The sequence below is a fragment of the Idiotropiscis lumnitzeri genome, chromosome 13 (genome assembly GCF_059441095.1).
Source record: "Idiotropiscis lumnitzeri isolate Australia: NSW breed Sydney's pygmy pipehorse chromosome 13, RoL_Ilum_1.0, whole genome shotgun sequence".
Lineage (NCBI taxonomy): Eukaryota > Metazoa > Chordata > Actinopteri > Syngnathiformes > Syngnathidae > Idiotropiscis > Idiotropiscis lumnitzeri.
In genome coordinates, this window is record NC_142403.1 from 12,551,253 (window position 1) to 12,565,685 (window position 14,433).

The window sequence follows — 14,433 nt, forward strand, 5'->3', positions numbered from 1 at the left end:
AGTTGTGTACAAAACAACCCCACCCCCCCCACTGAATTGAAGCAATCTTCTTTTTCCTGCATCAGTTCTTGTCACAGTCTCCCAGGGTGATTCTGCCACTGCGAGCGTTGTGATTGGTGGAAGGAGTTGGTCACGTGGCACAGAGATACACTGTATGTGGTGACAGTTAATATTGCTTTGGGAGGGGCCACGGTGGGCTGTGCTATTTAAATATGACTTTGTTGGATACCAAGAAGGTAAAACTGGAAACAGTGGCAATAAATCCTTACTTTTGTGATAGCATTTTTCATGGATAATCTTGTCAGGCTTAGATAACAACAATCGAGACAATGCAAAGGAGCAGTGCACGCATAAAGAGAGCAGCGAGTGAGTGAGGACGATGCAAGTGACAGAAAAATGAAATAGATTGGGGATACGGCAAAAAGGCAAAATAAGGATGAATACTCACCTTACTGTTGCGCCTGTGGAGTGTCCAACGCGCCCTATCTGAGCCGATCAGGCCAATCAGCCCATCTCCCCGCAGTGCTGTAGTCAGCACTAATCACATTTTATGGCTCTGAGATGAATGGGAGGCCTCGACTTGGAGCTGAATCGATCCCAGGGCTAGATAGGCCAGCACGGGCATCCTGCAGCTCGGGCCAACAGGATATTTGCTGCTGTGGCAAAATGACAGAAAGTGTGTGCGTGGGAGAGACTGGAGGGGCAGTAGACATACATACAGTAAAAGGTGGAATCGTATTACTCATTTTAGCAGTGGTGAGCGGTCAAGACCTTCAAGGCCTTCTTTGCTGGCTTAACATAACTAAAAATAAAGAAATCATGAGCTTATGTTGTGATAAAAGTTTATTTTCTTCACATTCATGTCATATTGCAGTGTTGCATTTCTGGGTGAGAGTTTTTATCCAATCAGAATTCAGCAAGCTTGTGTTGCCAGGCAGATTTCATTGTGCTCCTTCAGACTCAACTGTGCGGGTGTCTGGGAGTGAACGGGCTCTTGAAGTTGATAAACCCATAGGTTCCGATAGCCAATCAGATCACGAGTTGGTGACATTAAGACCTTCTCGCAGGCCTCACGTTGAAGGTGACGTCCTGTGATTGGATAATCACTTGTGAGAGGGCAGCGCTTAACTGGCGACCATTTGAAAATCTCAAATACATTCTTGCTTTTTTAAGCCACAAAGGGCGAAGGAGGGAAAAATTTGGATTTGATTGCAGATACACTTGCAAGGCCATTTTCAAGCCTTTCAAGAGACGCTCTCTCATAAGCCGAGGTTGCCCAACACCCACTCGTGCAGAAGTGTGTGTCTGTATATTATTTCTCCAGCCGTGGTGTCATAAATGATGCTAAGGTATTATGAGGCCGATTTATTCAAGTCGGACTAAGAAGGGCTTTACTGAAGGCCGATGTGTGAAATGTACGGCCCTCCACTGCATTTTAGCACAAACAAATACATGAGAGACAATCGCACATTTAGCCGCCTGCTTACACATGATGAGAGAAGATGACAGCCACTGCCATCTGTTTCTGGGAACATACTGTACTGTAACTGTTTCATGAAATAGCCTCTCTTATCTGTCCAATGTCCCCTTTATTTATTTATTTTTTTTTTTTTTAAAAGACCACGTGTGAATTGAATCTATTCCATTCGACAGTGTTTTATGTCTTTTTATCTGTGCACACAGAGTATTGTTATGTTAGATGTTGGCCGCCGGAATGCAAAATCCTCACGGTTGTGTGATATGAGCGCAATCGTACAAAAGTAGGAAATTAGACAAAGCCTATTGGAATGAAATGTATGTTAAACGGCTAAGTGCAGTTATGTGAGGAGATGCTGTTCTATGGAGATATCAGCCTGGTTCCAGGGGACAACCAGCCTGGTGGAGTGTTTCATCCAGCTAAGCCTTGCTAACTCTCAGCCTGAGCCAGCGGAATGGGGAACAGTAAAAGCCCGTGATATTGGAAGTGAGATGGCTATTTTGAAGGAATGTAAGCTGGTGAAACAGATTTGGTCTGCCTCAATCAGCTTAGAAGCTTTGTTGAAATTGGCTTCACCGTAGCGCCGGTTATGATGGCTGGATGGTTGGCTGGATGTATGACTCCTGGTTTTTTTTCTTTTCTTCTTTTTTTTTTGCATTTTATAAACAACTTGCATATTTCAAAAATCTCACACCCGTTTTGGTTTAGTTGGTTGCATTCCTGGGGAAAAATACTCACCTGAAGGCTACAATATAGTGAGAAATAATATTAAGGCGTCCTAGTTTTATCCCTTTTCCATTGCATGGTACCTACTCAGCTCAACATGGCCTTTTACGTTCAGCATTGATGCATTTCCAGTCACAAAACCGGGCATCATCAGGTGGCGCAAGATACGTTTCTATTTCTAGCATTTGATTGGTCCTAGATCATTGGTCGAACAGATGCTGTTTTACCACTCTGTTGTTATATTCGCGTCACAATCTGATTTGTTACTACCCTCACTCATTTTTTTTTTTTTATCCAAATCATATCCAGTAGCTATGTACATAAAATAAATATACTCTCCTCCATTCTTGTTTGTTAGCATGTATAGTTTCCACCTTTCGTAGCTTCCCGTGTTTTTTCAGTGTTTAATTAACGGATTTAATAGCCTATGAGTGCCCCCGCTTGTACAGTGGCACCTTGATTTAACAGACCAGAACCAACAGAGTTTGGGTTTAACGGACAGAAAATAATGTCCAGTCAACTCGAAACCGTCTTTGTGCAGTAAATGTTTAAGTTTGTTTTTTCTAGAATTGGCCGCAATTGGCCACAGCAGTTTTACAGGAGTTGCAGGCTCACAAATGTGCCTACGTGTCGGCCATGTTGGTAGGGGCGAGGGCACTTTGTTTCATAGACCAAAATGTTTGGGAGGGATTTGTTTAAAATATCGCTAAGGTTTTGAGAGAGGAAAATAACGTGCTGCTATGCAGAGTTTGAATTTAAATATTAAACATAGGAATATGTTGATTATATAAAAATGAAAAACAGCTGGTCGTTTATTTTTAAAGTGGAAATGTCTTCGGTGTTTATAATTGTTCTTTAACCAATCAAAACAAAAAAATTAAAATTTTTATTTGCTTACCCAGTTATCCAATAGAATAAAATATTTGCTAACCACAGACCTAGAACATTTCCGTTTTTTTTTTTTTTTTGGTCCAGAATTTTTCACATCTCATCAAAAAGGTACATTTTGAAAACGTTTCAGAATCCATCATGCGCGACACGATGTCTGCCGACTTCCATCTTCCAAAAGTTTATGTTCCAAGTCCAAAGTGAGTGAACCTCAGCAAGCAAGTTCCTGCTAGCGCCATTGCATTTCATCCTCTGCCCATGTTATGGCCAGAAAGCGGTGGATGAGTTGATATGACAGCCCATTGGGCAAGTTGATATGCCATTCCATTCTGCTGTAGGGGTGTGCTAAATGTCAGGCTCCGTGAAGGGTACGGCTGTGAGCTATTATCATTGGGGCCTTCAGGGAGCCATTCATAGAAGACAGGCAGTAAAACCTTGCACCGAGCACCTTCAACTCCGATGATTTGTAAGCCTCACTTGCCCAGCGAAAGCACAGTACAGAACGGTTACTCACCATAACCAGGGAAGAGGATGAACTGGTGCAGACTATTCCATTTTATACCTTCAATTCCTAATAGGCTAGCCTCGTTTCAGTGCTGGAGACATAGCCCGGAGAATGTACTGTAATTCATCATCGGGGACATTACGTAGACTGACACACTCGATAAGTTAGATATTGATTAAAACACTCAGCAGGGACGCCTTTCCTACATTGTTTGCATAATGCTCGCCAACGCTATTGCTGTGAATAACAACAACTCTCATACTCTGTATGACCAAAAAGACACCTGGCCATTCAGCCTACAGGGAGTAAAAATAGAGGAAAATTCCGTATGTTCTCACCCTTTGCCGTTAAATCAGCTTCCAAACTTTTGAGAAGACGCCCAAGCGCATTTTTCTCATTCATCCCTAAGCTTGTTTTTGACGTTGAACAAAGTTCTTGTTCAACCCAAAGCTATTTTATGTGATGAGGTCAAGGCTCTGAAGTTGATCCATTCCTGAATCAGTTTTCAAGCAAGTCTAATGGCCTCAATATGGCATTCCGACGTCAGCTGTCGGAAAGTCGGTGCACGCCATGTATAGGCGAAGCCGTTGTTGGGGCGTCTGCTGGCCGTGTTCGGCCAATTTAACATGTGGAATCGGGTCATGCTGTTGGGTCAAATGAGCACTGTCATTGGCTGCCAGCTAGAGAATTAGTGCACTGGACAAGGAACGGGAACTGAAGAAAGCGAAAAAAAACTAAGCAAAAATTGAAGCTATTTTTCAAGAACTAAATGAACTATGCTTATTTTCATCTCCTCTATGGACATAACGGCTGGCTGGACTGAAGTGCGTGAAGACAAAGGAATCACTCTCATTGACGAAAGACCGCTGTTGTTGGACATCCCCGTCAAAGGTGCTGTGTTGACTATCGCCCCCTATGGCAAGGAGGGGTACTACTTCTAACGCTTGCGCAGAAGTTCCAGAGTAGTTGGTGTCTCCGTCGGCTTTTGTGGTGTGTTCTTCCGTCGTTTTCTGGCCACGACGGCTGACGTCGGACTGGTGTGAAGAGGCCTTTACAAGCGACATAGTCAGAGAAGTGTGTGAAGTAACTGTAACGAAGTGGCAGATCGGAATGAATCCAAGGAATGAGTGTAACAAATTTTTGATTAATTGTTCTTTATTAATATGCATTTTTTATGAGTCTTATTGTGCCAAGGGTGCACATTTGACATTTGAAAATGACTCAGAACAGCAGTAAAGTTGTCCAGATCAGATATACAAACGGTATGTAAGAATGATATCTTCTCAGTTTACCCAGAAATTCACTTACTACGTGTGAAATTTAGGCCCGTTTAGTTGAACACAAAGCTATTATTCTGTTCCATGAATGGCGATGGCTGGATACACGGGTTAATTGGATTTCTGCCAAAAGCTGTTAATTGTTCTGCCAATTCAGTTGGGACGCACCGCCCACCCTCTCGCCTCTCTTTTCCCCTTTTGCTCCCTTTGTATTGTTCGGCGACGAGTCGATTAGTCGACACGTCGCCTTCACCACTCTGCGATAACGTGTTTTGGTATTAGCAACACTGACGCCTGGAAAAGAACAATCGGTAGGTGGGGTGCTATGGCTCCAAAAACAAAATCCTGTAAGTGTTTCATTCAAGCCTTCATCCCAGAGACATTTGGCTGTTTTATTCCCTTCTTGCTGTCTCACTCATCCAATCACAAATCTCATCTTCACCGTCTTGCAGACAGTCGGAGCTTGTACAGCTCTGGAGTCGCTGCATTACATTAGTCACGCCCAATTCCATTGCAGGTTCCGAGTTTGTGGTCCCGCTATTTTGCATGTTTTTTTTTTTTGCTGCTGTTAATAACGCTATTTTTGTTCTACCACTTTTCTTTTGAGTGTAATTCCACTTCCGACCACCAGATGGCAGCACACTATTTAGTTTGACTCTGAGTATGATTTGACCAAAGAACATTGAAAACTGGAAGTACTGTATTTCAGCTCAACCTTGTTTTTGTTTTTTTTAATTCAACGCAAACCAATAGACACAACTTCGGAACATTCAGAGATTCTCCCATTCCTTTAAAATTATTTTGAAAAAAAAATACTTTTGTAAAAAAAAAAAGAAATATTGCATTTGCATCAGCAGTAGAATAACTTTCTTAATTAAGTTGCGGTTGCGTTTTTATGCCAAGAAAAATGGATGACGTTTGCTCAGGGTCAAGCTTCACAACACCCTTCCACCATGGCCGCATTGTCCTTCAGCAGGGACACTCGGAGACAGACAGACAGACAGACGGGCAATCGTCAAGCAACATTGAGTGAATGTTGCCCCATCATTGCTATCGTCACAATGATAGCAATGATGGTGCGCTGAAAGACAGCTGCTTGGTGTCAGTGACTCATGACGGGGGTCCGACAGGGTCATGAACCTCTCAATCTGTGATTAGCGTTGACTTTCTTTTTTTTTTTTTTGAGGTCACATTTTGAATTTTAACAGCCAACACATCATTTCCCCCCCATCTTTGTCCTTCTGGCGCATAAGACAGCACGATTTCGTCGTGAGCTTCTTCCTCCCGCTACATTTGACTTTTCTGTGTTACTTTGCCAAATGGTTTATCGCTTCAAAACGTCACTACATTAGACAGATAAAGTTTGGATTGACTAGTTTGAAACACGGTGGGAAGTTCTCGAAAGGCACAGGGCATCGGGCTGTTTGTCAGGGGATGTCGGTTATCTTGGATGACCTTGTTCTGCAAAAGAGGAACTCGGGCATCCTTCCTTATTGTCGAGGCTGATGCTCCCCAGATCACTCCATAATGACATGGACAAAAGGAAATGACGACAGCACAGAATGGATTTTGAAAGCGTCGCCGCGATAGCGGAATGAGTTTTCCCTGGGTTATCGCTGCTGACACAAGGTTCCTTATCAAAGTTCATTTCCCTGTTTTTAACTCAATTTGCTTTAAAAGGAGGCACCGAGCTAATGGTATGTTTTCAAATATAGCAGACTCACCGTTTATTATGCATTCATTCTTGGTTTCTTAAATCACGTTTAGGGAGCTGTAAATGTTGAATATGACGCATTTCATTTGCCATTTTCTGGACTGCTTATCCTCACTAGTGTCAAAGGTGTGCTGAAGCGAAAAGCACCCTGGACTAGTAATTCGTCAATCGCAGGGCGTAGGGCCGGGTTTAAAACATCGATTGATTTGAATCGATTTTGCTTACGGATTCATAAAACCGTATATGGATAACTTTTAACGATGTCTTTTCCCCCATCAATCGACTTGACTTCACACGAGATTTATTTATCGTTTTGATCAGGTCATGTTATATAAAACGACCATGATTAATGGTGCTGCATTGGCTTCAATTCTTAATGTAATATTTTTACTAATGCTCCGAATTACAGCAATAAATTTGTACGAATTGCAGCCTTGCTTCTTCTGAGAATGCCTTCCATATGAAAGCACTCGTACTTTGTGAAATCCTTGATTGAATCAAAAGTCATTCCAAGTGAATCGGGAATCCAAAATTCATATCGAATCGGGCCCTTGTGTATTGAATCGAATCGATTTTGGAAATTTTAATCGATACCCGGCGTAGCAGGACACACTCACAAACACGCCTACATAAAAAATGGGAACATAAGTGTATATATTGTGTCATCACTTAACAACTACACAATATATATATATTTTTTTACATTTTACCATGTGGCATTTAACATAATTTAGTGTTTGTATGACAGTCAAGGCCTGAGAAATGTTGCTTAAATTGGACGTCAACCCCCCAAAATTCTTTGCAATAAAATGTTCCATGTGCCTTCACTTGTCTAAACATTCTGATTGATTGCTATTGAGTTTGTGGAATTTTAAGTAAGCAACAATCCACCTGTATTCAGCCATCTCAGACGGCGGCCATTTTGTCAGTTGTCATTGCAGTAATGACCAATCACGACTCATGTTTCCTGAAGCTTTGTCATGATTGGTTGTTAGCTGAGTCCTGAGTAACTGTGATTTAATTTTCAGATGACTGAAGTGACAAAATGGCCGCCCCCTGATGTCAATATTAATCAGAATACCTTGTTAACACTCGTGGGCCTGCATTGAACATATTCTTGCAAAGAAGATCTTTGGGTCGACTTCCCCTTTAAATTACTGTCTTACTGAAGTTTTCTAACGGCGGCTCTGGCACAGTTCATTTAAAATATTCTCGTGATCATGGGACCTAGTATTTACGTCTTTTGCAACCTGGAAGTCAACCTGTGTCAATAAACAGATTGCGTTAGGTTTTAGAGGTTCATGTCATAAACAGACTGAGAATGTTCTCTTTTCTTAAATAAAAGGACACACTTTGACAAATACTACGTGGAATAAGTTGAACTGTGTTTTATCAGAACTTGTGGAGACGGGTTAGTGTGTTTTGCCATCAGCGCAATCATCGCTGAAGTGTCCATTGAGAGTCCAGCTGTGTGCCAGTGTGTAACGCTGCCAATGTGCACCAATTTTCCAAATCAAGGCGCAGGGTGCAAGGCGCTGGCAATGTTGGCTTATTGTTTATTTTTTTTTTCATGGCTGCGGTTGAATATGCAAACAGGATACCTTCAGTGAAAAAAATAAAAATAAAACATGACTATGTGCTCTATTGCTGATTATTACAGAATTTCATTTCCTGCAAATGTGTGAATTAAACTTGATCCCAGTGATGGAAAAATGCATGCAATTGAAACAAATAGTGAGTTATTGCTGCATTTGCAGACATAAAAAAAAAAAAATTGCAACCCATTTATGTAGACCACTTCACTCTTGCAAAATGGCCTACAATCTCCATGAAATTGGAACTGTAAGCTCGAGCCTCCGGGCTGTTTCTTAAAACCTACTTAGATAAGATAAATGCAAACATTCACTTCAGAGTTCCTAATAAATTTCACCCACTGTACAGCGTGCAAGCATTCACACAAACAACAAAATGTGAAAACTAAATACAACATTTGACGTGACATTTTTTGACGGTACAAATACCGGGAATGAAAGTAGACATTAACGATTGATGAATTATTATGACTGTGTCGGCAGGGCGCCGCCGTATACAGTATTTAAAACAAGCAGATGTTGAGACAACAGTAGAAAAAAACATTACGTTCGAAATATTATAAATAATAATTCTCAGAATAATAGCTGCATGTTTGGGGAAGAAAAAAAAGAAAAGAAAAACAAGAGCAATAGCTTTCATTTCCAGACATGAAAAATGCTTTGGGAACGTCACACTTTTCAGTTCCATTCTAAATTGGGGAAACTTATACCAAATGTGTTATTCCTTTAGAAAGAAGGAAGGAAACGGCATAATAGGCATTTAAAAAAAATTGCTGCGTCTATTAAAGAACCAAATATGACGTCAGTGATTCACAGCAAAGCAAAATGTTCAAGCTGTTTTCAGTTTACCCCATTTATATGAAAAAAAGAAATACTGCTGCTATTTTTAAACAGCCGATTATTTCCTTTTCTTCACTTTCTGTTAAGACGTAAGACGCAATTTTCTTCATGTATCAATTTAGTGTAGCAAGTTCATAGCTCCCAACGCATTTGCGCGTTTGGAAATAAAAGCTTCTCACAGGCCGTGGTTCTCAACTGTTGTCAGTCTGCGAGCCTCGATTCCCTATCGTTGCCAAGTCGTGACCCACTTTTACAGAACTTAAGAACAATCACCAAAATATGTTGTTTAAAAATAGCCTCTGGAAAACATGCACAGGATATTATATTTTTGAACATAACTATACTCTGGTTACTTAATTTTCTCGCGGTAGTTCACGAGATGTTGTCTGACTTCTTTCCAAAAGCATATTTTCTGACATGGCATTTGCAAGACAGAGTTTGAGCTGCACTGTATTTGTTTATTTATTGACTAAACGATAAAGGGCAAGGAGGTTACTGTCACTGGCTCTCACCTAATAAATAAAATAATGTATTTATTTATTTTATGGCTGTCAAAATTAACGCATTAACTCAATATACATTTTTTTGATTTTTAAATATTTTTTTTTAATTATTTTCTTTTCCATTTACTTAAAAAATGAATTTGCATTCATTGCAAAGTCAAATTTAAACACTGTACCATATTAGCTGACATTATCTCAGAACAAAACACCCCGCTTAAATTACCACTGGGCCTTGCAAACCAACACTGCTGGAGTGTTAACTAAATGTACTGCATACGTTTTGAGAAATATTTTGAAGAAAAATGCCCGACGCCATTTAGATCGTATTCAAGGATCAAAGAAAGCTATTAGAATGGTCTTTGAATTAAAATACACTCTATATTTGGTGATTTTTACATTAATTACAAGATATTATTCAAGTAAATACCTGTTAAAAGTTTCACAAAAAATAATAGTAGAAAAAAATGAGATTAATCATAATTAATTACGAATTTTATTTTGTGATCAATTAGATAAAAAAATGTAATCGCATGACAGCACTTATTTATTTATTTAGCAATTAGTTGGACAACTTTTTGCTCCCGATCCGTCAGTTGAATATCACTGTCCTAAATATTTTAACATATAGTCTCTTATAGAAATGAACAATCACAATGCTTATTTTGTGAACACGTCTGCACATAACAATGCTCCGAATGGTCCCGTTACTCCGATTGTATCGTATTTCACACCCATTTCAGTTGTCGACATGTGACCAAAATGTTATTGACGGAGACAGCGCGTATTTGTGAGGTTTCCCAAGGAAGCATGTAAAAGGGCCTTACAGCGCTTCTGTGCATCTGCATGAAATGATGAGCCCGGTGTCAGGGCATGGATCATCCTTTTTCACCGAGTAATGAATACAGATTGCACACTGGATAGAGGGCCTCAGCAATCTGCTGCTCCACAAATGAAACAACTGCCATTCTAATGAAATAGTCTTTTCATGCCAGCGCACCCCCTCAACGCCGTCGAAATTCAATTCCAGACCCACAAATTTGCGTGTTGGGGGATTGCGAGATGCAGGATGCAAGAGAGGCGGGTTTATAAATGCTGTAATTAGACTATTGTTTATAAGTAAGTGCGTGTATGTTGGTGCGTGAAGGTAGCGGCGTAGTGGGAGGGGCGCCCGTCGTGATATTGTCGTTAACCACCTGGTTATTTTCGATCGCAGTCGGCCAAATGGAGGCCAATCGCTGCAATCACGCTCCCGCAAAGACACGCTTGTGCACAACTTCCCACACTTGGCTAATTATGCCAACTAGTGGCTTGGGAGAACGCGCTCCCTCTAGTCTGTATTTAGGGAACAGCGAGCAGAGCCACAGTGGCTCTTTGATGCTGCTTTTGTTTTCTTGTTTGTGTGCTTTAATAATTTAATCAAGCCAAACGTCCTCCTTCTCTGTGTAACTGTCTGTTGGCGAAGGCTAATTACGCCGCAGATTGTTCTCCTGGTGCCGCAGATGCGAGTTTAGATCCGGAGGGGTGGAGGGCTGGCTACGCTGTGTGTTGATGGTTGTAATTTAACAGTGGGCTGGTGGGCTACGCTGTCTGTCCGCCGCTGTTTTATCGTTTCGGAAGGCGGCTGCTGACAAGCCGCTCTTGGAAAATGCAGCCATCGCCGCTCAAGTGGGGGCCAGTAAACAAATGACTTTTCTGTCAATTTAATCATTCATTTGGAATATCATTTCGCAAAAACAAATGCATTTGCTGACAGAGGAACAACTTTTTTTTTTTTTAAACCCATTTTTGATGCAGTACAATCCAACTTTATTTATATTGCGCTGGAGCTGTAACAAAGCACTTTCCATATGGTGTAGTATGAATTAGCAGGAAATTAGAGCACAAATTAAAACTCAAACAATAAATACCAGAATCGTCAGAAACATCGACAGTGTTGAGTCGAAAGCTAAAAAAATAACAATTTTGGTCAGCAGACTAGAGGCAGCGGGCAGGTGCACAGGGGTGGAGGAGCTCAGAGAGGGACGCTGGGGCGAGGCCATTTAAAGATTGGAAGACGAACAGAACTAAAGCGAACTCTAAAGTGCACTGGGAGCCAGTGAAGAGAGGCCAAGATTGGGGTTTTGTGATCCGTCTTCCGAGCGCCCGTTAAAAGACGAGCAGCAGCATTTTGCACCAGTTGGAGGCACTTGAGGGAGGACTGGCTGACTCCAAAGTAAAGTGCGTTACAATAATCTAGCTCAGCTCAGATCTAACTTTATAGATAAGATACATTGGTAAAAAGTAAAAAAAAGTTTTCCAGATGAATCATTTCATGAAAGTACTGAATGTTGATAGTATCTATGTAGAGTATATCTACTGCGCGATCAAATAAACTGTAGGAGGATAAAAATACTAAAATATTAAGTTTATAAAGATTTATGGCTCATATTGACATCTCAAGTACTGTTGCAAAATTTGAGTTTGCTGAACTAAAAGTGAACCTGTGGTCACAAACAGCTAGGCAACACAGATATTTGTTTGCTTGCTTTGAAATAATAACCAGTGCATCGGTTTGTGCACTGTCGCGGCAGGACGGGCAGTTTTTCAGGATTAGCCGCCTGTCAAGGGTGTTGCTTCCGAGCATTGAGCTCCACCATGCTCCTCTTGCTAAATAATAATCTTGTTTAAATGGACCCTAGTGCTTTCCTTTTTTTTTTTTTTTTTTTTTATGACTGAGTTTTTCCGCTATGTGAGAACAGGTTACCTTATTCTAACACATTTGATTCAAATCTCAATACTTGTGTGACGATTAGATTTATATTATGATTTTTTTTTGTAAGGCTGCAATTTGCGATTCAATATCGCGCTTCATTGCTATTTTTCTCAGACAATACATTATTTTCTTCCTATCTAACATTTCAAACAATTTGTTTTGTTTGGTCTGCGTGGCTGAGGCACTGACTCATTCCGAAGACGTAGTGTGACTCTGCTTAAGCCCGCTGACTCGCCACAACAAATGGGCTCAGCGTTGCTACCTGCTGGAAAAAAGGGGTAGCGTCACCTTTGCTTTTTGAAAACCCGTAAAAATCGATTCTGGACTTTGAAATTGAATCATTGAATATTAGCTTATAAAGTCCCTTTTTTTTGTTTTTTTTGCATACCCATAATAATAAGTATAATATTTATTTGTCTTTACATATCTACAAAAGCTGTATTATTAATCGTTCACTTTTTTGACAGCCACACTTCTAACACTGCTGACCTTCCCAACCTGTTTTTTAAATAGCTTTGTGGGCCATGTCAAATAGTAATTTTTGCATATGCGACGGGCCGCTAAAATGTGGTGAGTGGGCCACAAATGGCCCCTGTGCCGTAATTTGGACCTCACTACCTTTCTAAGAACATTTGAGCATCATCTGATATTAATCGCAGATTTAAATGGTGGCAGATGTGTGCTGACTCGTATTTGACATTAGTTTACTTTTTTCTCTAAAAGCTTTGTTTTTTGTTTATTCTATTTTTTTCAATTGAGGTATCCAGGTTATAGGTCTCGCTATATATGGACAAAAGTAATTTTTTCCAGTCCATTTTTTTTTAATTTCACACAAAAAAAAAAAAGTAGGTAAAAAATACCACTGGGGGCCACAATGACTTGAACATTAGATCGATAGAAATTTAGCAGAAAAAGCTGAGTACCGAAAGTGCTGGAAAAACCACATACATGATGTGCTTGATTTATTTCCCATTGCTCCAATCAATACACAACACACTCATTGTTTCTTTTTTTTTTCATGGTCAGATGAATTTCATAGATTTTCTTGTGATATTTGTAATGACTCCCCAGCATTAGTCGTCAGTGCTGTGCTGTCATACCTTCGAAGACTTCATTTTGCGTCCAGAGACTGGCTGGATTGCCTAACTGATTAGATTCAATGCTGCTGGTTCCAATTAGTTTTTACACAACAAAATCATCCTAGACACCAGATTAGCATGCGCTGATTAACTGTATAATGTGATACACCGGGGATACAGTCTGCATTGTTGCCTGTGGTGTTTAATAATACACAAATGAGATGAGCTGGACTTGTCATATTTGAATCTGTGATTGGCCCATTTACAGGAGCGTTAATTCAGATTGGACTAAATTGGACGAAAGTATTTGTGCGCCTCGTCGTGAATTTTGATTCATCCAGTTCAGATGATCGCATCAGTGATCAAAGTTTTTTTTTTGTGTGTGTAAAATTAAAAGCACCAAAGCGGTAGCCTAACCTGATTTTTATTTTATTTTTATTTATTTATTTTTTTAAATAAAATGATGGAATTTTTTTTAACCCATTAATCGACAAAATGAACAGACGACTCGATTATTATAATAATTGTTATTTGCAACCCGACGCTTATTCGTTTGCCTTACAAAATAGCAAACATGGACATTTTATTATTTTTTATTCGCAACTTTTGCCATCGGCGCAGATTAGTGCTCCAAGTTAACATACAAGAGCATTAGACTAAGCTGTCTGGGCTTGTCGAGCAGGAATAACTTGGCGCCGCAGTGATTTGAGTCACCGTTTGACACAAGCTACAGGCTGTATATCTCCCAAGGCTCTCGGTCTTTGGTGGCCGGCAATAAAAAAGCTTCCTGATAACATTTTCAGGGATTGTGGCGCCATTGACTCATTTATCGTCACTGTGTATTTTATGTATTTGACAATCTTGGTTGTGAATTTATTTATAACATCCTTGGAAATTCCATTTTTTTTAACCGAATTGTTGACTTCACAACTGCTTTAGTCCACTGCGAGCAAATGAGAGCATTTTTTTTTTTTTTTTTTGGCGCTGTTAAATTTGGGAGACTCCAGTTTTGCAGTTATCATTGTGAAGTTGCTAAGGGCATAAGAGATAAAAAATCAGTACCTGCAATTCACACTTTAT

General features: G+C 40.2%; 1 protein-coding gene across 1 annotated transcript in view; it reads left to right on the forward strand.

The window, feature by feature from the left end:
* Positions 1–14,433, forward strand: part of agbl4 (AGBL carboxypeptidase 4) — a 263,660-nt gene that overhangs the window by 18,293 nt on the left and 230,934 nt on the right. The window lies entirely within an intron of this gene.